The 27,778-nt window shown below is 51.7% G+C and overlaps 1 long non-coding RNA gene across 3 annotated transcripts; it reads right to left on the reverse strand.

Moving 5' to 3' along the window:
* Positions 1-1,498: 1,498 nt before the first annotated feature.
* LOC106031375 (uncharacterized) lies at positions 1,499-23,495 on the reverse strand. Of its 3 annotated transcripts, XR_010825560.1 has the most exons (5): positions 23,017-23,495; positions 20,490-20,719; positions 12,065-12,160; positions 4,434-4,580; positions 1,499-3,171 (listed from the first exon to the last, which is right to left on the reverse strand). It is a non-coding gene; the product is annotated as an uncharacterized lncRNA (long non-coding RNA). The 3 variants fall into 3 exon arrangements; XR_010825559.1 differs by having other exon boundaries at positions 1,499-4,580; positions 23,017-23,487; XR_010825561.1 differs by lacking the exons at positions 1,499-3,171; positions 4,434-4,580 and adding an exon at positions 11,625-11,816 and having other exon boundaries at positions 23,017-23,487.
* Between the last annotated feature and the right edge of the window lie 4,283 nt (positions 23,496-27,778).

The raw sequence follows: 27,778 nt of genomic DNA on the forward strand, positions 1-27,778 counted from the left end.
TAAAAAACAAACAGTTTGTTGTGCTAAAGCCATTTTGATGGCTCCTATTTGTTTCTAGAAAACTATCACTTTTTCTCTACGTGCTGTTACATTACATATAACAGAGCTTATTACACCTGTGTAGCGTAGACAAATGGAAACAAAGAACGAAAGCGATGCTAGGGAAACACAGCAGGCACCTTCACCACCGTACAACATTTTGGTTGTTGGTTGGTTGTTGAAAACAATCATTTTAGGGAAATTCAATGGGAAAACTATTCTGTTCTAAATCAGAATTATATATTTTTTTAACACCAAAAGTTCCTATCCATGGATAAAGAAATTTATCTATTTATTTATGAAAGAAATACAAGCGTCCATTCCTTATACGCAATAAGCAGGGAAAGTATCTCACAGCACAGGCAGCTGGCTTGAGGGACTCCTGACTAGAAAGAGCTTTAATTTCAAGTAGCAAACATAATAACTCCATATAACCTATTTGTATTAATTCGTTGCATTTACCCGGTGGTCCTCCAGGCCTGGGGACAGCGCTGCCCAGTGCTGTGGACACCAAACTCTCGGAGCAGCAGGAGCACTGGGATGTCCGGTGGTGGGTGCCTCTGATGGCAGGGCTTTAGGGCATCCTTTAAGTTACCTACAAACTTCCACAGGTCATGCACATTTTGCTGAGGATTAGGCTGGAAATATTTAATTTCTAGCAGCCTTCGTGAGCTTACTGACCGCACAACCCTTGAGAAATTCCTCTGTGCAAACAGAAACGCCCCAAGCCACCTTGGTGCCATCCCTCCCTCCTCTTCCTCGGAGCCTCCATCCCATCCCATCCCATCCCATCCCATCCCATCCCATCCCATCCCATCCCATCCCATCCCATCCCCCCATCCCATCCCATCCCATCCCATCCCATCCCATCCCATCCCCGTGCGAGCCCCAGAGGAGCAGACAGACCTGTCCCATGCCACCCTCCCGACCCGGCCCACTTCCACCATGCTCTGCCCCCAGAACCCCATCTTCTCTCTATTTTTTTTTTTGGCAACGTTGCAGGGAAATATCAGAGGCACCCACGTGGCCTCTGCTGGCTCAGAAAGGAGGCACTGGCTGTGGAAGAAACACCCAATTATTTAGCAGCTGGCAGGGTTAAGCTCGGTAACCCTGGGGCCGGGGAAGGCTGGGCTTCGTGCGCCCAGGGGGGAAAGCATCATCCCGATGGAGGGCAGCCCAACCAACGCACCCACCCGGCGGTGGCATGCTGCTGCCTGGCAGGACGCCGGCTTTTTGGGCCGTGAAAAGAAGCCGGGGATGTCCTGGCCGACGCCGGCTTGGGGCGAGGGGCAGACAAGCTCTGCCCATTCATCAGCACCCGTCAGGCTCCCCGAGCCGGCCGCGGGATAAATCAAACCGCGAGAGGGGAAGGGGGAAAAAAAAAAAAAGCGTCCAGGGGGGAGGTGGGGGAGCGAAAAGGCAGCGCGAGGGAGAGGAAAAACCAGATCAAAGGCAGAAATTCATCAGAGATAACGGAATTATTTATTTTTCCTGCTGCTAGTGGGGATTTTTTTTTTTCCCCCTTTGAGGCCCCCCAGGCCTTCTGGGCTCCTACGTCTCCAGGCAGTCTGTTATTCTCTGGCGTCCCATCACCCCAGCCCAGCCACAAAGCACCACGTTCACTTCATCACGCCGCCCTGCTCCGCGCAGCGAGACCTTTTGATCTCCGTCTCTCCAGTGTTTATGTGTGACAGTGCAAGAAATGTATTTACAGTACCCAGGGCTCTGTTAGACACTGCCCGCCTGCGTTTGAACATTAATATTGGGAGCAAGGGAAGGGGGGGGGGGGAGCAGCTCTCCTTTAATTCACCCGTCATTTATTAAAGTGTTTATTTGGAAATCTGCAGGCCCATTTATCTGGTTATTACTCAGCGCGGGATCAAATAATAACTCAGGTTCTGCGTGTCACGCCAGACAAACCAAACAGGCTCTCGATGAGGTCTCTCCACAGCCTGTGTGCCCAGCTGCCCCCCTGGCACCGTGCCTGCCGCAGGGCCCTGGGTGGGCTCTGCAGGCCCCTAACCCAGCTTTTCATCTCCCCTCGCGGGCACAGATCCAGCCTGGGCCTGTTGCTGCTGATGGTGGTGGCCCCAAAGCCCCCCCTGAGAGAAATTGGTGCCCGGTTGGGCAGGGACAGCCCTGCTAAGAGCTGTGGCCCAGCTCCCTCTGACTCGCACCCTGCTTTTAACGCCACCTCCTTCCTTCTGCAGCGCCTATCCCAGCAGCAGAGTGGTGCCCATGAGGGAACAAGGCCACCGAGGACCCCAATGGATTTACCACCATGTGTTGGTAGTAGCCGAAGAGCCTGGAGCTACTGCAAAGCCCCCATTCCCAGACCCTGAGACGAGGAGAAGAGCCCGGGGTGTTCCAGCAGGAACCCTCCTCTTTTTGGGGTGAAGATAAGGCAACAGCCACTGAGCCCCGGTGGCTGCCCCGCTGTCTCCTTCGGGCATTCCCTTCCCCACCTCACACCTTCTGCTTTATGTCGGGTTCCCCCACCCCACCACACGAGGAGGGTTTGAGAAGTGCTAAATTCAAGCACCCAGCAGCATAAGACTGTCCTACAGGGCCACATTTCAATGTTGTTAAGCACCCACGTTGCACGTTTCTCAGATTTTAAGAAAACATTTCAACCCCTTTCAGGCGGTTCTTGGTGGCGAGCAAGGTGTCTTCTGGCCAAAGAGGCTTTGGTGATGAAATGTCCTAGTGAAGGGACACATTGCACATGGCCACGGTGTGGGGAACAGCCTGCACGGTGCCCTGGCAGCACCAGAATTGAGGCTAGAGGTGCCAACGCACATCAAGCTTTGGAGAATGTTGGTGCCTGACGAAAGGCATAACGGCAGAAACCAGCTGGTAAGAGGAAAAGACGGTTCGGTAGAGTTTGGTCATACCCAGGCTCTCTGCCTCGTGCACCTCACACCGTTGCTTCACGCCCCTCCTGCGCCTTACCCTTGGCTACGAAGGATGGGCAGCCCTGAAATCCCAGCTCTTCGTTAGTGCTTGACATCGCAAAGTGCTTTCCATCAGCAGCTGTTCACAAATTCTCTTTTAAAAATGCCTTGTGGTCCAGAAGGTGTTGAGCAGGCATTACGTCAAACCCAGATTCCTCGGGATCGCCAAATAAGCGTGCTGGGGATGAGGAGCAAGGAATGAAACACTGAGTCTGGAGCTGGAGCAACAGGCGTGTGCTTGGCCAGAGCATTGCCCAGCAGCACAAGCCTCTCCCAGGCTCCCCTACAGGCAAAAGCTTTAGAAGAGGCAAAGGCACTCACCAGAGCTCTGAGAGCCTCTGCAACCCACCCACCTCCTGGCATCATGGGTGGCATTTAACCATGAGATGCCTCCATCTCGATGGGTCCCATGTGGGTGCCATCGCCCAGCCTGGCTAGAAAGCCCATGGGGTAAAGCCTCTATAGGGTTAGAACAGCCCCATCCTAGACCATGACATTTTAAAATCAGTGGGGCTGGAAGCCCTGCCCTGCCTCTGGGCAGGAACAGCCCGTAGGAAGCATCCCTCCCATCAGTAGGATCCTGCCACCACCCTGCGGGGAGCACCGGCGCTCATCAGCCGGCTCCAAACGCTCATTTTTAATTCCTGCCTTCTCTGCACGCGGATTTAAGATGCATATGATAAGGTGTCATAAAAAGAGCTGACAACAGAGGAAACGTTAAGCTGCTATGGGCATACTCCTTTGACACTATTTGGAGAGTTGTCTTCGTTAAAGCCCTGAAGCCTGGGATCCCGTAACAGGAGCCACCGGAGGCAGGCAGTGCAGAAGTTCCGACCCCCTTCCAGCTCATGGCATCAGCCACGGTATAAAAATACAAAAAACAAAACAAAACAAAACCAAAACCAACCAAACAAAAAAAACCACAAGCATTTCAAAGAAAAGATCTTTCTGGTTAAATTACATTGCTCAGGAGAAAATTTTGCTCGCATTTTCAGAGAACAGATTTCTGTTCATCAATTCAACAGATTTTTCATTCTGAAAGTGGGCTTGATTTTGCTATTTATACAAATGTGTGCAGAGAAAGAAAGCAATTTCAGTTTCTAGCATTTACTACTTAAGCATATACACATTGTATGGAAATGCAATGTTTTGACTACTTAAAAAATGATTCAAATGCCCTCCCCCTTTCCTGCCGTACACTTTTTAAAAATAAAAAAGTTTGCATCTTGGCCTCCCAACTTCACTTGCAGTCATTTTATTTCTCCCAACCGATGTTTTCCAAGGAGCAACCATTTATTTTGCAGCCCTCGCTCCTGAAATCTTGCGACGATTTTAATCCTTCCTGTGCAAAACTCCCTGATAGCACCGGCACAAGGCCTCCCAGAATAAAATTTCGTAATTAACGATGTAAAGAGGTTTTCATGCATTATTTTGTTTTACCTTCTCTTTTGGTCCTAACTCTGCAAAGAACTGGTGAGTCACGGCTTTGAAATCCGCGCTGGATGCCAGCTGAAAACAGAGGCTTTGCACGATCAAGTTGACAGATGATGCAAAGGCGGCCCTGCTAGGCACAGACTCATCCATATTCTGAGTTAAAAGAAATATTGCATTTTTAAGGGTAAAGAAACATATTTAAGAGATAAAGGAAAAGAAAAGTTTGCTGGTCATCAATTATAATAATAAAACAGAGGAAGGGGGAGAGAAATTCACTTTAAAGACAGGCTAAAGCCCCTAATCTTCAAAGAGCTAAAGGCCGGCGGCTGCCCTTGAGCCAGCCCCACCGGCAGGCGGCAGCCGCGGAGCCCAGGGAGGAGAAAAGTAGTCAAAATAGTCCCGGGAGAAACCTGGACTGGGCCTGGATGGGTTCAACAGGGAACAGGAAAGGAGGAAAAGGCAGGCAGAAGGGCACGATCGTGGGAGATGGCCTGTGGGATGTCTGGGAGAGACCCATGAGTTGGGGTGGCACCAGGGGAGGCAATGGGCAGCCCCATCGTGACACCATCCTTCCTCCAAATCCTGCTTCTCCTGCCCCAGAAGCCCCTGCCAGGTGAGCATAGGCATGGTTTGGGCTCAAAATGTTTTAGGAAGTGGCAAGAAGTTGTGAATGCTGTGGGCCACCTGCAGGACCTCATCCACAGCCCCTTGAAGTTGACCACCTCCCACTGGGTTTGGGTAAAACCCTTGGGATGTTTCGGTGTCTGCCAAGGGAAGGAGCAGAGAGGTGAGGAGTAGGGAGAAGAACTGAGATGGTACATGTCTACAGATCCATGTGAGTGAGCCCAAGGCGGGCGTGCAAAGCCCATGGTTGCGTGGTATGTCGGGAGAGAACTGCCACATCCCTACGTCTCTGCTCACTGCGGTGCAAACCCAACCCGGGCTCTTTGCACAGAGTTACTGTTGGAAAATGCTGTAAGCATGTTTCCTTCTTTTCCAGGTGTTGGAGCTTGCATTCAGACAGCAAACACTTGGAAACCCATGCTTTAAGCAGCACTCCACAAAGCCTTCACCTTGCTTCCAACCAGCACGTGAGAACCCACCTGTGAACTGCATTTCATTGTCCACCTGGTGGAAGAGACTTTTGTGCAACCCTGAAGAACTCCCTTCTACAAAACTGTGCACTTTGCAACCTCAAATTGTCTAAAAGGGAAACTCAAAGACTGGCAGAACCAAGGGATGAACAACAACAAGGTGTGCTGGGCTCCTCTGCTGGGAAGGGGACGTGCATTACGGTCCTTTGGAAGAAATCAAGCAACTGCAGAAGCAAAAGTGAGACCACGGACACAACCAAGTCCTGCCCACTGGTTCAACAGGGGAGGCACAGAAATTTGGGTCCATTTGCTTAGCTTTTGCTAGCTGGCAGTGGTAAAAGGGTTGGAACAGAGAGAGAAGGGACAAAGAGACTTCGGATCTGAATGAAGCAGTGTCCACTCTGAGAACAGTCATCAGAGGGAAAATAAGACTACGTGAAGACCTGCGTTCAGCACAAGGAGGCGATGCCAGCTATTTGGAGAGCCCCGGTGGCTTGTGTGGTGGAAGGACAGCAGCAGGTCAAGGTGCTCATCCCTCCCAGTACTCAGGGGGTGAGAAAATGGGAATTCACTGTAGCACGCCTGGATCATAGATACTACTTTGTACCTGCAATTTACTGGGTTATCAATAGTAAATTGTGATGACAAGAGGTGATACCTACTGGTGATACATCACCTGGATGCAAATAACACACAGTGTAAGCACCAGAGTCCCAGCTAAACCTCTTGGGTTTGGACTTACAGTCTGGGCCATTTTGGCTGGAGAAGACCTCTCCATGAACCTGGCTGCCAGGCGACCTCAGCCTGCAGCAGGAAAGAGCCAAAGATGCTCCCCCCGGTGTGAATACAGACACACAGCCTCCTTTCTCTTCCTTGGCTTCACGGGGACCAGAGGAAGCTGCTCTGGTGGTATAGTTGGACAAAACCAGCCCAGAAATGGGCTCATCTTGCTTTTCCAGGGTATCTTCTCCTCAGGGGGGAGGAAAACTGATCCACCTCCACCACGAGCCACCCAGGCCCATGTTACAGGTTGGAGAAAACCCCGGTGAAGTTCAGCCCAGTTCCTGCCCCCCAGCACAAAGCCCATTTTACGCATTTGAGCCTAAAGCATATCAGAGTGAAGCTGGAAAGAAACCCGCCAAGGACAGATGATGGCTGGCCCACCACGAGCTATGAAGGAATCCAAAAGCATCCAAGCAAGGTGTAAATAAGCCAGTGTGAGCATGGAAATAGCTGGACACTCGTGACTTTGGCTGATTCACATATTCCTCATGCATGTGGCACAGAGACCAGCCCCAAGGAGCAGATGGCTGCAGGTCGCCAAGCTCTGGAGAGCCCCCAGCGGTGCGGTCTCATCCTGCCCGTGTCTCACCTCACCCTGGTGCTCAGCAGGCTCGTGATGTGCCAGCCTCACCCTCTCGGGCCCTCAAGGCTTTTAAAAGTTGTTTCCAATCTCAGAGCCCGCTACAGCGTGGAGAGTTTATCGCGAAGTCCAACACCAGAATTTTTCTTCAGCTTGCAAGCCAAAACTAACATAAACAGCCGGCTCCTCATTCGTTATTCTAATTCTACCATAAAACATGCCAAAGCCAGTCCTGACTGAGGTTTTAGCTGATTTACTGCCTTTTCAACAGGCAGTGTCTAATGAATTGGGTGAGCTCGCGGGTCAGATTTATGCCGGAGGAGCAGCTGTAGGGGAGCTCGCCACGCGGCGAGCAGCAGGAACACCACTTGCCTGGCAAAAAGAGGGCATCTCCCAGAATTTCGTACTTCACCATGCCCTTCCGACATGTTTCTGTTAGCACTGAAAGAGAGAGATGCAATGGAAGAGTTTTTCGTGGAGCCCTGAGAAGTTTCACCTGGCCAAAATAACTCCAATGCACATTTTATCCCCCCAAAATCCCAGCCAGGTCTGCTTCCAGTTGCTCCAAAACCCCCTTGCAAGGCCTGCTGCAGCAAGCAGGATCGCAATGCCATCTGCAGCACGTATCACGGCCTGGTTTTCCTCCAGCTCTCCCCACCGGAGCCCCTCTGAGGAACGGGGCCAGCGATGGATGCTCCCGGTGAGGTTAATCCCCCTTGAACACAAGATGCGTGCCATTTTCTTTATTTTTCTATATCAGTTTGATAAACTGTTTCCCAGGGAGGCTGGCGCACAGAAAGAGGAGGAGTTCAGCTAAAACCTTAACCCTTTGGCAGCTCCATGGCTGGTATTTTGGAGTTAATTGAGGAACTTTCTTTCCCCTTAAGATGCTTCTAATTTTATCCACATACAACCTCACAGGTAAAAAAAAAAAAAAAAAAAAACCAACAAAAAAAAACCCACCCAAGCAGCATTTGCAAAGCCATACAAGATCCAGATAATGACTCCAGCTCCTTTGCCAGAGCACCGATCACCTATTCCACCTCCTGGGCTGCAAGAGGCAAGGACAAAACCAGCCCCACACCACCTCCAACATCACTTTGACCAGAAAAGCGGAGGAAACACTGTTACCTTCACCAGGGAGAGCTTCCAAGTCAGCACCAGACCTTGCCCAGAGCAAGATCAGGCTGGTTTACTGCTGGCTGCATAACCTTAGGACCAGGAATTGGGGTCCTTCTTGGCCTTCAGGTCTTGTAGGTCTGCAAAAGCAGGTTGGAAGCCCCCATGGAAGTGGCTTGTGTGGCTCCCAGCACGTCCTCCTCGCTGGAGCACTGGGGGATGCAGCTTTCTCCCAATGTCTCCAGGCTGCTTGGCAGTAGAAAATAAAAAAGAAGAAAAAGCCTTGCCTAGAGGCAGCTGTTCCTCTGGCTTGGCTAAAATCAGGTGTGAAAACAGTCCAAGGCTCAGAGAGTGGAGCTCCTGGGGATGTCGAAGAGGCGGCTGCCCTCGGTGCCCCTGCACACAAGGAGCATGCCTGCAGGACCCCTGCTGGGGGTCCCCAGCCACCCAAGCCTCTCGCAGAGCACCCACGAGCAGGAGGAAAACCCCTGAGGTTTCCTCCTTCAGCACCAAGCACAGGGGTGGTCGCCCCTCACCTGTGTGCCATGCACCCCCTGAGCTCTTCCTCCGTCCCCAGGCACCTGCAGGGCACCCTGCTTCGCTGAGCTGCTCCAAGATCCATCCTTCCCACTAGAAAAAAAAATATTTTGGAAATATTCCTTGGGTTTTCTCATCACCTTGATGGGGATGGGAGGTGCCGGCAGCTCAGCACCGCCCTGCCCCAGGAGCACTGCAAGCTCAGCACTGTGCCATCAGCATCAGTACCCTCAGGTGACCCAAACCCTTCTGCCCCCCAACATTTGTCCCTACAGCTGTATATAGAGGAGGGGAAGAGGCATCGCAGCAAGTTCATTAACCAGGTGATGCTCAGATCCAGCTGCCTCCCCCACCTTCCTCGAGGCGCAAGCGCTGCTGCGATTTAAATTACGTGGAGGGGCAGGATTTAGTGCGCTGCTGGGAGCGGGCTTGGCGCACAGACCCCCAGACCTGGAAGGGGCCTGTCCTTTGTGTATCGTCTTACGAGACAAAGGCGGAAGAAAACACCTGGAACAGTGAGGCCGGGGCTGGGGGAAGAGATGTTGCCACGGCTGCTTACGAGATGCGGGCCAGATTTATAAAGGAATTTGCAGACCTACCGCCGGGACCTGAATGCGCTGACTTCGAGCAGCCTTCTGATGCCCAGCAGCATGGGATGGGCTTACCCATGGTCCGAAATCCTGGCTGAAAGCCCCCCAAAGACCCACAGAGAAGCTCTGCATGAGGGGCACCATGTCTCAGAGGCTCCGTGTGCTGAGCAGGCTTGGTCCCTGCCTGCAGCCAGGACCACCTCCTTCCATGGGTGCTGACAGGGCTGTACTCAGGCACCTACGGATATATAAAAACGTACCCGGTGGGACAGAGCCGAGCAGATGACTCCCACTGATCTCGCAGGCTTGCACCTTGTGGAGCAGCTTCCTCCCCATCTCCGCCAGTCCTTCCCGTGCCAAAAACTGTGGCAACCCCCCCCCCCTTTTTTTTTTTTTGGCCGGAGCGTGAAATGCTCGCAGGGAGCCAGAATCCACCTCTGCTCTGCCCGTGGTGCGTGGATGTCTTCTGCAGCCAGGAGGATGGATGTAACAGGAGAGGGAGGAGAGGAAGGATGGATGTAACAGGAGAGGGAGGAGGACGGGAGGTGCGGATAGCGCTCTTCCCTGCTGCGGAAATCCCCCATCACGGGCGCAAAGAGAGGGATGAGAGCTGATAAAGCCCTCCCTGCCCTGCTGTGAGCACAAAACGTGAAAGCAGAAATTTGGAGAGCAGCTGGGGGTCCTGCCACAAAGCCCCCGGGCACCAGGGCAGGGCCCATGCCGGTGCTGCCCCCTCCTCAGCCCCATCTCAGCATCGCTGCCGGGCACCCGGGGGCTTCACCCCGCGGGATGTGCCACCTCCCTTCCCACCGGGAGAGCAAGGGGAAGCCGTGGAAACACGCAGAGCTGGGAAAGACATTGCAGGTCCTCCCCGAGAGCGCCTGGAAGGCGCGGGGGGAGGCGGGGAGGCTGACTGACAGCGTGATTTAGGACCTGTCTGCAAAGCAAACAAAAGCAATTGAAAACTGCATCATCTAGGCAAACTTAGTAGGTTGTATTTTCACAAGTGAGGACTGATGGTAAGACCAGCTTAATCCCCCAGCGGACTTTCCACACCTCCGCGGGCCGGCTGACAGGGCCAGCTGTTTTGTCTTGCAGCTGATTGCTGAAATAACATTGCTGGGCTCGCGCTATTGAAACAGGACGGGCCGGGAGGGAGCGAGCAGCCACGGGGGCTGCCGGTATTAAAACAAATACGCTGGGCTGCCAAACCTCCTGCTCTGCGCCCCCTAAAAACCGGGGCACCCCTTGGTCCTGGCGGCGATGAGCAGCGATGCTCCCAATGTTCGCGCCGCAGCAGCCTGTGCTCATGGGTGTTTGGAGAAGAACCCCAGGAGAAAAGTCTCCCCGGGTGTTTTTGGCTGATTTGGGGTGAGAAGGAAATGCAACAGAGATGGATAATTGCGTGTAACTCACAGCCTTACCCGTCCTCCAGGGGACTGGCCTGGGGACCTGCTGCGCTGAAGGCGAGCTGCAGCCCAGCTCACCGGCTTTTAGGGGCTCATCCAGACCACAGATACAAAGAGTTAGAGGAAAAGGGCTTCAAAGGTTATGGCATTATATGCATGCAGACAAAACAAACAAACAAAAAAGCAAAGCCCAAGCCAATCTGAAGTTCTCATGATGTCTCCCTTCACTTTGGGTTTGAACAAAACCACAGGTTTAGGTTCCCACATCCTAATTTCCCAGCAAATACCAAAAAAAAAAAAAAAGAGACAAAAAATCGCCTTGCACAGAGCAAGGGATGTTCAGTGCCTTCTTATTCCCTTCCCAAAACCATCATTGAAATGATGAATAGAACAACATATCCTTTTCCAATGTCAAACTTGTTAACGGAGCAAAATAAAACATGTTTTAAGGAGCTTAACAGATCTCCTGCACGCACCAGGCATGCAAGCAGCAAATGAATGCACCAGTTGTACTGATCCTCACTTTTTTTTAGAGAAGATGAATGAACCTGTGTCCGCTCTGGGACTGTTCAAAGGGACAGATGACAGACCAAGGTCTCCCCCCACTCCTAGGCAATGTGTGCAGGACTCGAGGAGATCAGCCCTCTTCTCGGCTCCTGGCACGCAGCAGCGCCTGCAGGAGAGCATCCTCTGCTCCCCAGCCCCTGGGAATCCCCTTTGGCTATCTGCTGGAGCAGGAGGAGGCTGCTCCTCCTCTGATGGGACATATTACCAGCAGAGAACGCAGATTTGCTGAAGTTGCAACGTTTGGCAGAAATGCTGGTGACATTTTCACCAGAAGTTTACCCGCTTCCTTCAAATATGAGTGCAATGCTCTAGTTCAGGCAGACAAGCAGCCTTTCACTCTGCCCATGCTGTTTCATTTCCCTGCACTGTGACTTAAGTTGAATTCCAGTTTCCACTGATAATTAGGTTACAGCAAAACAGCTATTTAGGAGCTTGCGTTTGGACTTGAATGGTTTTTACATTACGAAAACATGACATTAAAACCCAACCCACCAAATACTCCGATGTTTTCAAAGCAGAAAGTTTTTTCAGATTTTAATTCCAGGGCAATGTTTGTTTTTAAAATAGTATCCATGCTTGCAAAGAAAACAGATCTCAGAACAAGGCAGCCTGGCCCTCCTTACAGGGCCAGCATCATCTTTGTTCCTTGCACGCTCAGGTCTCCGTGCAGCCAGCGGGAAAAAGGCCGAGCACTGGTCACCTCACTTTTCCTGCTTTGACAAGGGGAGGGGGAAAAAAAAAAAAAAAAAAGAGATGGAAGAATTTAGTCCGCCTCCATGGAGTGGGTTTTTGTCCTGGAATGCCATCTCCAGTTTCTCCTTAACCAGAATTAAGTAAATTAACCTGTCTCTATATCAACAAGTTGAAGTTTTTCAAGGACTTTGCAACTCTGGTAAAATCAGGGAAGCTTAAGTATAAAGTCAGGGAAGTTTACGGAACAGAGCAGAACCTCAAATACCTGTTTCCTGTAGTTATGAAGTCATCCAGGACACAAGTGAGTGCTCTCGAGGCACAAGGAGCTCTCTGCTTTGGGTTTCTGTAACATCTGCACCCCCTGCAAAAAACAAACACGACTTATTTCAGACACATCATGCTGATTGCAAAACGTTCCTTCATATCCTTTTGAGCAAAATCTTGAAATTTTAGGGATAAAGGAGATACCCTTATCCCACCACACCACGCAGGGCACCACAAGATATTTGGGGGGGATGCTCTCAATCCACGAGGGAGGCAGAAATCCCTGAGCGCCTTCAGAGGCAGTGGCAGGGGGGCTGGGGAAGGAGGACAGGGAGTTCACAACACTAAAATTTTAGGCTGCTTAAATACAGACGGATTGCCTTTGCCTGGGGGGCAGGATGGATTTAACCCCCTCTCAGCCCCTCCTCACCTCTGAGCGAGCTCAGAGGCCAAGCACAGCACAAAGGCACTGCAGCTCGCACAGCACAAAGGCACTGCAGCTCGCATTTCCAAACCCTCATCGCAAGGAAACTGCTGATGCCCAGCTCTGGATCTTGCTGCCAGCCCTTCAGACACGCGACCCCATCAGCCCCCCAACCCCAGAGGGTGGAGGGGAACAGGGAAGAAGTGCCGAGCCCCAGGGGCTTCGCTGCGCTTCAGCTGTGAAGGGAGGGGACAGAAAAGCAACAGCCCCGAGGAGAAAATGTCCCCACCACCCGCACCTTAGACATCTGCCTGAAAAATGGAAAAGGAAAATTAAAAATAAAAACAATGCCCAAGCCTCATGTTAATTGCTTTCCTGGTGCAGGCTCCTGTTTCCTCACTTGCTGCTCATTGAGCAGGTCAGTGCTGGAGAGCTGCAGCGGTGCTGCTCCCCCCAGCAAGGACGATGCCCCCATGCCGCCAGCAGCCCCCAGCCCCGATGGGGATGGACGAGCGATGGGCGCCTGGTTATCGCTGCCTGCCCCCCATAGCCCGTGGCTACGTGCCCGGCTACGTGCTCTGGCCCTGCTGCAGAGCTGAGCACCAAAATGAGCTGATTTCTTCCCAGGACTGTCAGCGTTTCCTAGGCCACGCCACACATCCATTGCAAATTGAAACTGGCTCATTCAAAAACCTAAAATGCCTAAAATTTTCTTCTTTTCAATCAAAAAAAACCCCAAAACACCAAAACAAACAAAACCAAAAAAACCAAACCAAACCAAACCAACATCCTTCAAAACCAAAACCACAGCAACCCAAGCCCCACAGAAATTTTCCTCTGTGTTGGATATAGTGGAAAAGGGATTTTTTTTCCCTACCAGCTTTAGCTGTGACAAATTCGCTCACGTTTTCCCAACGTGGGCAATGCCCTGATGATACTGTTAGCCCTTGGTCCTGGTGCCACCACGGGGATGATGATAATCTGTGTTCCCGAGCCACCAGCATCGCCTCTGACATTCCTCTGAGAAAGTCCAAGAAGCTGGGCCATTCACTGCTCCCTCCCATCTGCTTCCAGCAAGAATCCTGCCTCCCCAGCTGGGTTCATTCTGGTAACCCCAATTCAAGGAGTTTAGCCCCAGATGCTCCCCTAGGAAGGTGCTGTCACACAATACAGGGCAAGATTCGGGTTGAATTCATCCCGCATCATCGCGGTGGCTCACGAAATCCCAGTCCTGCAACACAGGTGTGCAAAAAGCATCCTGTACGTGATCAGCACACAGAATTATTTTCCCTCCCTGTGCCATTCACACAGCACAAAAAAAGACCAAGGAAATTCATTGCGATCACTGCTAGCAGCCCGCTCAATCAGTTTTCACTTCCCAGGCTCTTCATTATGGCGCTCAAAGCCTGCTGCAGGCTGCTCCCCCTGTCCCTCTCCACCTCTGGAGCACCAGTAAATCCATTTACTGGTCACATCCCGGTGCCCAGACTGGGCTGGCACAAGGAATATCCTGCCCCAAATAATGACCAGCGCCAGCTGCCTGAAGGCTTCAGCCACAAACCTTTGTGGGGCTGCAGGGCACCTCCTCCTCCAGGGAGCCAGCCGCAGCACTTCAAAAGGAGACTTCATGCATGGGTAAAGGCCCTTTAAAACGGGATTAAAAACTCACATTTTTGCCCCATATTTTTTTTGACATTTCTAATCAAACCTATCCTGAGACGGATACAAGAACTGGTTTGGCTCACCGGGTTTGTGTGATAGGACCATTGGTTTGGGGAGCCTTTGGTGGGTATTTCTAATACTATATATAATATATACTTTTAACTCTCCTAAGAATACCCTTGTACAGAACACCTGACTAAAGTTAAAAAAAAAAAAAGTATTTAAAACAAAATTGAAAGCTTTTCATTAATTATATATGTGTATATAAGATGTAAATACTCATATATTAATGCATATAAATGCATCAACTATATACAATATATGGGATATATTACATAAACTATATACAATATGGTACATATTACATAAACTATATATAATATATGGTACATATTACATAAACTATATATATATGGTACATATTACATAAACTATATGGTATTTATTACATAAACTATATTTATATGATATAAATAGTATAATATATCCTATAATATATATAGTGCACATGCAAATATGATCATATATGTACCCTTATCCTCCCCCCAGCATTTCAGATGATGCTTTCCCACCAGTCTCACCCGAAATCCAGCCCCGCCACCTCCTCTCCTCTCCCCCAGAGCTCTCCATCCAAAACCCTGGCTGGGCTCAGACGATGCCCAGGAGCCCTCCGGGGCCCTCTCCCCGTGCCGGAGGGGCGCCAGGACCCCCCGGGGGTAGGTGGGCGCCCTTTGATCCCCCGGGGCAGCGGGGCCGGGGGATGCGGCGGTGCGCAGACGGGCTGGGCAGCCAGCCCTGCTCTGCTAATTCCCTTCTGAAGTGCTGGAGCCACTGTCACGTCTCATTACAAGAGGCCAGTGCCCTTGTTTTAATTTCTAACCGGAGCGAACGGGATAATAATATTAACCCCAGCGGGGGGTGGCAAGAGAAGGCACCTCCTCGCTTCAAATGTTTGGACAAAAAATTTGCTCTCATTAGGGCAGAAGGCCAGGAGATGCTGCCTCTGTAGGGAAGGCAGAGCCACGGGACTTTGTTGTGTTTGAAGTGCACCTCGGCTTCTCCCAGAGAGCCTGGGCTGTAATTGGGGCTGGGCAGGGACTTGCTGGGACCAGAGGGAGACAAAAAGGGGAAGCTTTAGGTCTTCCCAGCAAAGGGGTTCTGCCCTGTAGACCCATACTCTGCTGGAAAAGGGGCTGCCTTTTCTTGAGGAAAGGAGCTTATCTTGCAGGTTACCCAACATCAAGTTCAAGGATCGTAGCATCTCCCCAAAGACGCACCAGGGTCCAGACCAGGAGCTGAAACAAGGGTGCAAGGAGACACTTGGGAAAAGGAGCACCATGAAGCAAGAGCTGGCACAAAAGGGGCAAAGAACTGGCCAGATCAAGAAGGAAAAAAAAAAAAAAAATCACCGTGCACCTTCCCTCTGCCAGGAAGCACATTGTTAGCCAAAGAGATACGAGATTGGTTCAGTCTTGGGTAAGGGGGGAAATTAAAAGAAAGTGTTCAATTAATTCCTCATTTATGACCAAATACTAGGAATATTGCTTCCCTCATTCACCTAATTGCCCACTGTCAGTATGTTTAGAAACAGGTTGGAAATGAACGTTCTTCCTGCGGGTGGCTGCCAGGAAAGATAAGGGATTTCTGCAGAGGGTCACTTTTTTTGTTATTATCATTACTGCTACGTGAAACCCACAAAGCTGCTCTGGGTGCTTACAATTCCAGAACCCATTGATTCAGACCTGAAAGAAGAACCTGAGCATGGCACCGAGCTCCTGAACACGAGAGGACCCGTTCCCACAGAGTTTTTGCTTAAAGCTATTGAGGCAGCATTTGGGTTGAGATCTTGTTCTTCCAAGTTAAGAAATATATAAGGCTATTTACTTGCCTTCAGAAGAAATGAAGATGAAAAAGTCAGGTTCCTAACGCTCCCTTTCACCTTTAATCATTTTTAAATTTCTCCGCATACCAAAAACTGAGTTATTCACTCATTCTGTTCAGCCTTGCTGAGTACTACAGAGATTCCCCCAAAGGTGAAACCAGGCACTTTAAAAATAAAACAGAAACCCGTGCTTCAGCCCTCAGAAATTCAGCCAACAACCCACCCGCTGCGGATCTATTGAAGGTAACTCGATGGGACAAACCTGACCCGTGATGGGACAAGTGACGATTGTCATGTTGTCCTGAGAGCGCTCCTTCTGACACCGAGATCAAGCAGAGCCTCGGGGAACGGGATACAACCTTCGTTCAACCCCGCGTCCTCTCCAGGCCGGTACCCTCCCTCCATTTCTGAGTGCTGAGCGGAGCCGGAGGGACGTGGATCAAAAGCATTCGGTCAAAAATATTATTGATGGAGGCCAGTCTTCTAAAACCACATCTGGATCCAAATCAGAACTTTTTCGCAATAACTTGACATTTCCTACAATTTTTTTTTTTGAAGTGAGAGGGTCAAAGCGTTCGCTTTGACTTTTCCAAGGGCAGCGCTGGAGCATTATATTTCATTTTTGACATTATTCTTTTGGAACATTTTCTTTAAAATATACTAAAATATTTAATGACATATTATTACTTATTAAAGGCAACAATGTATTTTATGATGTTAAATTCAAAATACCTATACAGGAGTCCAAACAAAATATTTTCTCTTATTAAAATGTCAGATTTTTATTTAAACTAATGGATTTTTTTTTTTTCTTTTAAAAGTGTCAGGAAGCATTTGAGAGTTCCAAAAAAACTTGTTTGCTTTTGTCCAATTTTTTACTGCGTGAAAAATGCTGACTTTAATTGTTTTTCAGAACGCGCAAGCTTCCTTCTCAGTTCTTTTCAGGCTAAAAATTGCTATTCCCAGTCAGCTGTCAAGTGACTGAAGTTACGCAGATTTTCCCCCCAGCCCTCAGAAGGCAGCGGGGAAGGAAAGATGTTTGCTTTCATCCATTGGTTTTTGAGTCACCAATCAAGCAAAAACTGGGGCAGTTTATAGAAGAGATTTCAGCTCCTGACAACCCAAAAAAGTGGAACCAGTGACAAGCATTTCTCTTTTCTTAAAAAAAAAAAAAAAAAAGAAAAAAGGCCTAAAATCTGCAAGTGCAAAGGATCTTTGTCCATCTGCATCCGGATGGATATCTGTCCACCGGTAGGGTCTCCTGATACCATGACTCCCAGCCCAGTTCCCTTATTTCCAGCCCCATTTTGCAGGCTATGGTCCAGTTTGGATCACCCCCAAACCCTGGATGCCACTGACCATCAGATCCATTTTAACCTTTCTGGGACAGAAGACATTGGGGCCCCAGCCAGCCAGGGCTTTAGCTGCTGATTCCTGATGTTACCTGGGGGAAGGACAAGGAACAAGCCCTCGGTGCATGCTTATGGTTGGGAAAAAGAACAAAGAAATGCTACAGCTCCTCGTCGGGAGGGCAGCCTCTGTGTGAGTCAGTGGGCAGGGGACAGGTGATGGTTATCAGCTGATAAATGTGCTTACACCAGGGCTGCAGACAGCCCTGGGGGCTTTTCAGGAGCGGGGATACAGCTGGCACATGGGGAAAATCTGTACTCGTGTCCCACCTGTGGGGGTGACACCAGACTCCAGCTGCAAGCTTGCAGTGCTGTTTTCCATCCCTTATCTCATATAAATGAAGCCAAGAAGAGAGATAAAAACACTGGTGTAACTGTCCCCTTGTACCCGCATCCATGCCTGCTCGCGGATGAGATTTCGCAGAAGTGAAAGGCTCCTAAACACCCCCAAAATGTGTAGTATTTCAATAGAATCACAGAATAAATCAGTTCAGAAGGGATCTCAGGACACCTCTAGTTCATCCTCCTGCTCAAAGCGAGACTGACACTGAATTAGGACCAGGTTTCTCAGTCTTTCTCCAGCTGGTCCTTGAATACCAAGGCTGGAGATCCCATCACCTCCCTTGGTCCCACAATGAGCATTCCTCAGAGTGAAAACTGCTTTCCTCAAAGCCAGCCAGACCCTCCTGCCCCAATTTACACCCGCTGCTTCTCATTCTCCTTTCACACACCTTAGCAAGGGGCCTGGCCCCATCTTCCCCACAACCTCTGGCAGGGACAGAGGGGTGCTCCAGGACCCCAGACCTGGCCCTGCTCCCCCAGACTCTCCTCATGGGGCACATGCTCCAGCCCCCAGTCCAACAAATGTAAAACATGGGGGGAAAATCCCATTCCTTCATTTGCTGGCTGTGCCCATGGTCATGCAGCCCAGGATGCCATCAGTCTCCAGTACTGCTCAGCTACCATCCACCAGGGCCTCCAGGTCCCTCTCAGCAGAGCTTCAAGATACTCCTCCAACATTTTCAAGCCAAAAAAATACTAATAAATAAATAGAAATCCTCAACCTTTCCCCATGTGGTCATGTTCATACATGGTTTTCATTCACGACTAATGTGTTTCTTTTTAGCGTTTTTTTGGTCTGACGGGGACTGCCGGCTCCCCAGACCACCAAGCACTACATGACACCACACTCAGCACCCCACCCAGAACAGAAGATGACCCATCAGCAGCACCGTGCTGTCACCCAGCTTCGGGTGCCTGTTTTGCTTCCCTTTTCACAGCCCGGCTGGTGATGCTGTTTGCCAACATCAGCCTCAGCTGGGGGAACTCCATTCCTCGCCCCCAAGCAGCTGGGAAACGTTGGCATCACCCTGCTCTTGTTCTCCAGGGCAGAGCTATCGCTGTGTGCCCACACAGCACCTAGAACCTCTGTACGCTGTGACATCCTTACACCAGGATACGGCTCTCTCTGTACACACACATATATATATATACAAGGATATTTAAGGAAGCGAGGAAAAGGGCAGAAGGATAGTGATATCCTTGGAGAAGGTCAAGCTTTGCTAAAGAGCTGAACTGGAGTCTAGAACCAAAGCAAACCCGAGTTTCAGCATCTCCACCCTGACATATCACATCCCCATGCTCCTCAGAAAGCTCCCGCCTTGGACCAAATTAAACTAGGAGGGAAATTATTGGCCAAAAAATACACAAGTCTCCACTTTAAATGAGGTGAAAGAAAGCAAAGAACTTGTTTTTGAACGGTTTTAGGATGGAGACCTCTTGAATGTGTCCAAGGAGGACATCAGCCCCAGATGAAGAAATATTCCTAGAGCTAGCCAGAGGGATATCTATGCTCCTGCTCCTCTTGGGGTGCTGGCTGCAGGAAGAGCAGTGCCCACAGCCAGGCTGCCACTAACACCTTGGGGCTGGCGGGTGTCTACGCTGGATAGAAATGGTCCTCACAGCCTTGGCTAGAGGCTTGATTGCCTCTCGGTTCCACCATGAGTTCTTGAATGTTTTCATTATTTTTTCATTTGTAATTTTATTTCATAATAGTAACAAGACGCCCCAGGGCAATGTGTTTCCAGGGGATTATTGCCTTCAGCTTTTTGTTTTATGACACATGCCATAATCGCAAAGCAATGTACAACCTGTCATATCTCGTTATTTAACCACGGGTCATATATCCATGTACTAGGCGCGAGGGATAGGCCAGGGACATAAAATTATATGGACATTTGGTGGCAAGAGTTAGTTTGTGTGAGCAGTTCTCAGGAACAGCTTGCAGCTGGGATAGCTCAGCTCGGAGCCATCCTCAACTGCAGAGCACTTGCAAGTTGTTTTTGCACTTACTGTGCCCACAGAGCCTCTGCAGAAGGTGCAACAGCTAATTTTACGGTCTCCCCTTCCCCTTGGCAAGGTGTGCGCTGCCTGCAGACACTGCCAAAAAACCTTGCAAAACTCAAAATCAAGGTGAAGACAGTGACAGCAGGCTGGAGGGGACTGCCTTGGAAGGCTGCAGGGTGGATAACCCTTTGTTAGGGGGGCTGAAATCCTTTTGTGAGATGCCAGTGGATATGAGAGACAGCAGAAGAAATCCCTCGTATCCATATAACTGCAGAAGGCAGCTATCAGATGCTGCAGGAGACACTCCTAAGCCCTTGCCGTGTGCCCACAAGGGCCTTTCTCTGGCTGGGGATGCTCACAGTAAGGCTCTGAACACTGGACCTCCAGGAAGAGCATTGCAAGAGGTAAATTCTGATTCACGGGCTGCCTGGCAGGCTGAGCTCTCGCCCCTTGGCTCTGAAAGACAGCTCTGTGCTGGCCCGAGCAGCCCACACCGCTGCAGGTCTGCCAGCCCAGTCCACCCTGGAGGCAACCCAGGACCGCGGGGAGGCTCAGTCCTAGCTCAGCTGGGCTAGGACAGAGACTTGGGTTGGAGGGAGTCTGTGCCCAACCACAAAACTCAGCAGAATCCACGACCTAGCCCTTCAGAAACACAAGAAAAATTCACAACGTGGCCTTTCGGCTCCGGGGACATTCTGCTTACCTGGGCTCCAGGACAATGACACGGGGACGGGGCTGTTCTTGGTCCGGGCAGTGCTGGGACTCTCAGTTTTCCTTGCACTGTTCCTTTAAGCTCGTTATACTTCTGCCTTAATTTCCAAACAGCAGCCTTTTTGTTCTCCGGGCTGCTGCAACTTGCGGATACATGCACCATGCCCTCTTCTGCAGGGAGATTTTTTTTTTTTTTTGATCTTTCTTGCTGTTCTTCATAACCTAAAGCAAAAGACATTCAGGTTAGAAATAAATGGCTGAGATTTTTTTTTTTCCAGGCAGCTTCCTCACCCCACGGAAACCAAAGGCGCTTTCTCAGTTGAGCAGAATCAGCCTCCCCCAAGTGCCAAATCAATTTATTAAGATATAAACTACAAATACACACCACCGAATGCTCCTCTTGGATACATGAAGACAAATCCCATTTGCTGCCCTCCTTGGACGGACACCCCACAAATAAAGTGCCTACCTCGCTGCTGCTTTACCCGCTCACACTCAAGTTTCCCTTTATTCTCTGCTCAAGAGCAGCGAAACATAAATCTCGGTCTTCCCGGTAGCTTCTAAAGGTTTTTCTCTGTGCCAAGTTTCCTCCCAGCTCCCGGAGGGCAAACAGCAGCCACACAGCCCCTTTTGTGCTCCGGGGCTGGGCAGGCGGGGTGCCCTTGGCACTGCTCGGGGGCTGGCAAGGCATCAAAGGGGGCTTTGAGCAGGAGCTGCTGCTGCTGGGTCTCTGATGGGTGAAGGAGCAGGAGGGGGCTGCAGGGTGGGTTTGGGCAGCCCCGGGGTGCTTGGGGTGCCTGGGGAGATGCTGCTTGTAGGTGGGAGGCAGCGGGGCACAGGAGACCCGGCTGGGTGGGCAGAGCTGGCTTCTCTCGCTTGTTTGAAAAGAGAAAAAGGCAAAGCTGAGTCTCACCTGGCCCAGTGAAAGGGATGAAAGGCTACAGCTTTAGAAGTGGGACTTCTTTGCCCTCCGTCTCCCCGAGATGTACAAATTCAGAGCCAGATACAGGGTGTGGGCAGTTCCCAGCTCCTCCCGGCATCCCCCAAACCTCCCTGTTCTGCTCTGCCCATGGAAGGGGCCACGAGGGCTCTCCCTGTATCGCAAAATCCACCCAGGGGATCATCAACAGCAGTTTAAATCCACTTTAAAGGATGCTCCCGTGCCCTTCTCTGCCAGCACGCCCATGAGGGCAGCACCTTCCAGGAGGGAATGGTTGTACCAGCACCCGGCATCCCAGAGCAACTGCAGCCCCCACAGCTGCTTGGAGGGCTCAGACAGGGCTTGGGCACTGCTGCTGGCTGCTGAGCCAGTGCCTCTGGATGGTGATGGCCACTGGGGTCTACCCTGGAGATGCCATTTGGGGCAGCCGGCAGGCTCAGGAAGCCTTTGGTTATGATTCTTCTGAGTTTCCGGCCCTGGGAGTAATGTATTTATTTATAAGTGGAAAATGAGCCCAATAACGTCCGGGATGAAGCAGGTCCTAACAAGTCACACAAAACGGCGCAGGGACCAGAACAGCAGCATGCAGCCCGGGGCTCTGCTGGCGGACAGATTAGCTGCAGAAGGACGCTTTGGGAACGTGCTCCGGGAAGAGCAGGGTATTTTCGGTTTCCAGAGGGTCCTTGTGTATTATGGTAAAAGGAGAGGGCAACGAGGAAGGTGGACAAATTGTGCCATGCACGGTCCTTCCAGCATCCTCAGAAATACACGGTGATTTTCCAGCCTCTCTCTTTCCCCTGCATTTCCCAAGACCCTTCATGGAGGGAGGGCCTTCTATCAGTCCCAGATCCATTCCCTGTACAAGTATTCCCCCATTCCCAGAGCTTGTCTTGCTTTTCTGGTCCCCAACTCCTGCACAGCCTCACCACCTCCCTCTTGGCCACATCATCAGGAGAGCGCCAGGTTTCTTAAATGTGCATTTTACCAAAAAATAAAAATAAATCTTGACTGGCTTCAAATGCATCTAAAATCAAGCTGGGGTGCATTCCGAGACACACTCCCTGCTTCAATTATCATCACAAATCTCAAACCTGAGATTCCCAGCTTGGGCAAAACCACCCCCAGCCAGGGAAACAACCCGCTGAGAGGCTCAGGCGCATCCCTGCACGCCCGGGGGCTGCGAGCCAGGTGCGTTTCCCACAAAACCTCGAGAGAAAAATAAAAAAATACCCCAAATACACCCACCCCAACCGAGCCCCGCGGCCAGCTGTGCGGGGGGCAGCCCAGCCCAGGCGGGACGAGGCGGTGCCGGCTGCCGGGGCCGTGTCCGCAGGGACCCCGCAGGGACCCCGCAGGGCTCCCCGAGCATCCCCCGGCACGGTGCGCTCCCGGCCCGGCCCCGGGGCCGCTAGAGGGCAATAGCGGCTTGTCCCAGGCCAGCACCCGCCGACAGCAGCCCAGGGGCAGCGAGGGATGCTCGAGGGATGCTCCGGCGTCCGCAGGGAAAGCATCGGGGCATCTTTTCTTTCCCGGAGGTAATAAAGGCGTTTGGGAGGTTTTCTGGGGGAAGGGGAGGCACCTTCGTGTTGGCAGGCGGCAGCCAGGGCAGCGCGGCTGCTCATGAGCTGTCGTGGTTCCGAGCCATCCCTCCAGCAAAGCAGAGAGCTGCGGGCCCAGGTGAGCAGCCTTTTATCCCCCGCTGATTAGGCTAATTAGGGAAAACCTGTTCCCGTCCACGATGGGCAGGTGCCAGCAGTCAGTTTCCCCTTGCTAGGAGCACCAGGCTCTCCAGCACGCCTCCCATTCTCCCAGGGATGCCTTTCCTCGCTCCCACGATCCACCAAATCCCCCATAGGGCATGTTCCCTTTACCCCAGGCCTGGAAGCCCTCTGCCACCCATCAGGGAGGGGTCTCTCCTGCTGCCCCCCCATCCCCACGGGCTCCACACCTCCACCACATCCGCAGCAAGGAGGAAAAATGCCGCAGCCCCTCCAGCTTCGCTCCCATCCCCAGCTCCGGGCGCTTCTCCTGGGTGCCACCAGCACCTCGGTTTATCAGGCCAGAGCAGTGGGAGATAGGGAGGGAGCCGATAAGCCCTCAAGTGGCAGCGTGCTGTAAACATTCCCACTGGTGCTGTTAGATTACAGCGCTGGGAAAATGCCTCCGGCCCCCCCAGGCCACCAGCGCGGCGGGCAGGGCCAGGGGGGCCGCAGAGCTGTTGAAAAGCTCGGCAGGAGGAGCCGTGTCGGGGCTGAAGTGCTTCTCCGGAGGGCTGCGGGGCTGCTGCACCTCCCAGGCTCCCAGGGAGAGCCCAGGGAGCTCCGACAGCTCACTCCCTGCGTGCTGGGGGCTGGTTTGGGGAGGGAGCCCAAAGCCTTCACCGACCAGTTGTGGAGAAGGGGCTCTCTCCTGGCTCAGTTTGAGCCTTCAGAGCCCACAGTGTCCGTGGGCTTCACGGGGTTGGGATGCCCAGGTTATAAATCCCTGGGGATGACACCTCTGCAGGGAAAGAGATGTGGGAAGGGATCTCCTGGTCTCCTTTAGGTGGCTTTCCAAGGACTGATTCAGGCATGGTGTCACCATCACTTGTGCAACAGACCAGCCCAAGGAGGTCACAAGCTGGGCGGGTGATAGCTGTAGGGCACAAGACCATGGGCTGAGGGTCATTATGAAGGAGGGGACACGCTCGTGGCACCCCCAGGAGCTGAGCGGTGGTGGCCTCATACAGCTCTTACCCATGTCTATGCTTGTGTGGCCTCCCACTGGGAATCAGCCTCACCCTGCACCCTCGCTTTTCAGAGGGGTGAGCAAGGAGCCCAGATCTGGACCCAACCCAATCCTGTGGATGGCAGCTCCCTGCGCACCTTTTCCTTTCCTCTTTACCCTGGGAAAGCCCCTGGAAGGCTCAGGCACATCCAGCAGCACTGAAAGACGGGTGCTGAGCAGAGCAGGAGGCAGCCTTCCCTCCCGCACCCATCCCCGGCACCTCCTCAGCTTCAGGCAGCTTTTGGAGCTCGCAGGCAGGCAATGCCGAGCCACGGGAACCTCCCACTCCCACTTTCTCCGTTATATTTCCACAGCAAGTAAATCTCCATCCTTTCAGGGCTCTCAAATCTATTATTTTTACATTTGCAGTGGATTCCCTGGCCCTGTTATTAATGAAAACCTCCAGGAAAACTCCTCAAATACAGCTTTGACATTCTGCCCAGGACCTGTGGACAAGGAAAAAAAAAAGAAAAAAAAAAAAGGCAAAGCAACATTAATAAAGCAGGAGGTTTCTATTAAGTCTGAGGGACTGGACTCTCTGGCTTTCTTGGATGCTGAAATCCTCTAGTGCAGGATAAATCTTATACACTTCATTTTCCCAATCTCTCTTTCAATATATTTTAAGGGAACGTTGCTGGTATCAGAGTAAATAACGTCCTAGCTGCGAGCGTGGGGTCTGCAGTGGCGTGGGGTCAGCCTGTGGGCTGGGGCAGCCTCCTCTGCGGTCTGCTCGTGGTCTCAGCCCTCTGGCAATCAGCGGCTCGAGCGAGGAGAGGTTTTAATTAGCTGCCCATACAAAACCCAAGCGATTCCTCGGAGGCTGGGGGAGGAAGCGGGTGAGCTAACGGAGAGGAGATGCGGGCTAATTCCCCAAATGTGCAAATGGCCAGGCGCTGCAAGCAACGCCACCTTGGTGCCAGCGAGCCTCCGCCAGCCCTTGCAAGGGCTTTTTCCCACTTGGATGCGAGGGAAATCCCTGCCAGCAGGATCTGCCAGCATCTTTGTGCAACACCTGCTCCTTCTGCCTCTCGGTACCTCCTAAAGATGCCGGTTGTCGTAGGGAAAGCTGTTATCTGCAGGCGTGCATGCCGGCTTTCACTGCGGAAGGGAGCGAGGCCAAGGCTGGGTGGGATATGCCTCACCTCTATATGCCTCACTCTGCTTTTACGCCTTTCGTTGCTCCACAAAGCACGCTGGAGGAGAGCTAAGTGCAGTGCTGGTGGTGTGAGGGGGGTGGAGGAGCCCCTCGGGGGCTCGTTTCAGCACCGAGGGCTCGCACGCAGCCACCGAGCCATGCAGGCTGTGATGGATGCTGCAAGCACGGACCCCAGGGCTGTGGTTTTTTTTGCACTTCTTCCATCCCTGATTGCTGCACGGAGCTGGGGATGGGGATGCTGTGCTTGCAGGAGACGTGAGAAACTGACTGGTGCCTCAGGTTGTACTGCAGAATAAATGCAGGGGACTTTTGCTAGCTGGAAATACACAGCCCTCCTTGGGAGCAGCAGCTTGCGTGCTCCTCGCTGGTGGTTCCGACCCAGCAGGACTCTTAGGTGTTGCTGCAACACAAATACCCATGCTTTTTGATGCACGGCATCAAACCTAGCTTTCTCCTTCCTGAAAAATGCCAGGCCAGCCCCATCTGCACAGGCAGCAGGGTTCAGACAATGCAAAGCCGAGGCACCAGCAGGAGCCTTGAACCCACTGCATCTCACTGCTGACACACGTGCAACCAAAGCCCCCCGCAGAAAGTGGTAAATGAGAAAAGGGGATGGCACGGAGTCAAATTAATAACATCCATTGTAGCTTATAAGAGTGACCTGGGGCTTAAAAAGCTGCTCATGAAGGACTCTGGCCCAAAATGGGGAATGTGGGGCTGGAAAGCACCGCTTGGACGAGAGGCACCGGTCCACTGGCAGTTCCGAGTACCCAAGAGAGGGATATTTGGGGCTATTTATCCAGTTCAGAGGCCACCTAGTCTGCAAACACATCCCAACCCCCTCTAGGGGATCAAGGCATTCAGATCACAAGGCAGGTTTAAATCACGCTTGGAAAGCCTGAGTGGCCCTGCCCCGGGATGTGCTGCCTTCGTCCTGTATAACACCAGAAACCAAGGTGTAACCATAACTTTTCGGACACAAAGGTGAAGAAAGACCATCTTCTCCAGCTGAACTTTCCTCCGGTGGAAAGAGGCATCCAGGAACAGCACTGGGATGGGCAGTTGTAGCTCTTGGATGGAGATGATGCATTCTAGGGCTGGAGCAGTGTGGATCCGCTCCATTCCTAGCCCTGCCAAAATCGGAATAGGCTCTGGCTGCTCCTTGTCTGGCCAGCACTGGGAGAGGCTGAGAACCGAGCCTGTAAGCAGTGCTCTGCAAAAAGCGCTTGGTTTTGGGGATGGGTTTGCAATTTCAAATGCTGTGTGGCTTCAGACATGCAGTCAAAGCTCCCTTCCATTTTCCTGTAACCAAACGCGCCTCCCATCCTCGGCTCTGTCACCATCCATCCTGGTAAATCAGAGTGTCTTCTCAATTAAAGAAGCACAATGGTAATGGCATATTTGTTACAGCCATCCTCTTTGCCCCCTGCCTTACCTGAGCCGTCACAGGTCAAACCCAGCACCACCAGGATGAAATACACGTCCTGCTGCTGCTGGGGATGCGGCCACGTGGGCGCCCACCCTGGGTTGAAGAAGCACAGGATGGAGCCCCGCGTGGATGGGACTGGGAAATCGTCCCACCACATCCCTGTGGTGGCTCGGCCAGGTGGGACTGGTGGCTTGGAAAGACATTTCCTCCCCACAGGCTGCGGGAAGCCCTGCGAGGAGCTGAAATCGCTCTGGCTCCATCCCCCTGCAGCAGTTTTACGGGTCCCAGCAGGGCCAGCATTCAGCGTAAGCATGTGAATTTAGGGGAGGGGGCAGACAGAGAATAACTCCCCGCAAGTGGCCAAATGTAATAAACACAGTCACTAACCACTTTTCAGAATACACACATAATAATATGTGGTATTTATATTTTTACCACCCCAGCGGGACTTTGGCAAGTAAATCGGATTTTCCCACCCTGACCCAAATAAATGTTCAGGAGTGGAAATAACAGATTGCTTTTGCCTGAAATAACCACGCACTAGTTCCAGGGGGATGTCAGCTGAGCGATCCTCATTTCTCTGGACCACTTGGACCTTGCAAAGTTTCCCCCTCTCCTCTCGGAGCTGAGCGAGGACCCACTCGCGTTGGGCCTGATCCAAATTCCACCGAAGTCAATGGAAAGCCTCCAGCTGGCTCACACACATCTCAGCAATCCCCCAGCCACTGAAATGCTGAAAAGGATGCATGGGTAGAGTCCAAGCAATTCTGGACCTTGTCAGAAAATCTTCATCCGTGTTTCAGCCCCCAGCCCTGAAATGTCCCTCTGTCTTCTCTGGATTGGCTTGAACAAGTCACCAGTGGGAACTCTGCTTTCTTCCTCCCTTTCTTTTTATATACCAAACCCAAACCATGCTCCTCCTCCCTATGCTGCTTCATATAGAGCAACGGTTGAGAATTAAAGCAAGATTAGGCAGCACCAGGTTTTTCT

This window comes from Anser cygnoides, chromosome 17, assembly GCF_040182565.1.
Source record: "Anser cygnoides isolate HZ-2024a breed goose chromosome 17, Taihu_goose_T2T_genome, whole genome shotgun sequence".
NCBI classification, from domain to species: Eukaryota; Metazoa; Chordata; class Aves; order Anseriformes; family Anatidae; genus Anser; species Anser cygnoides.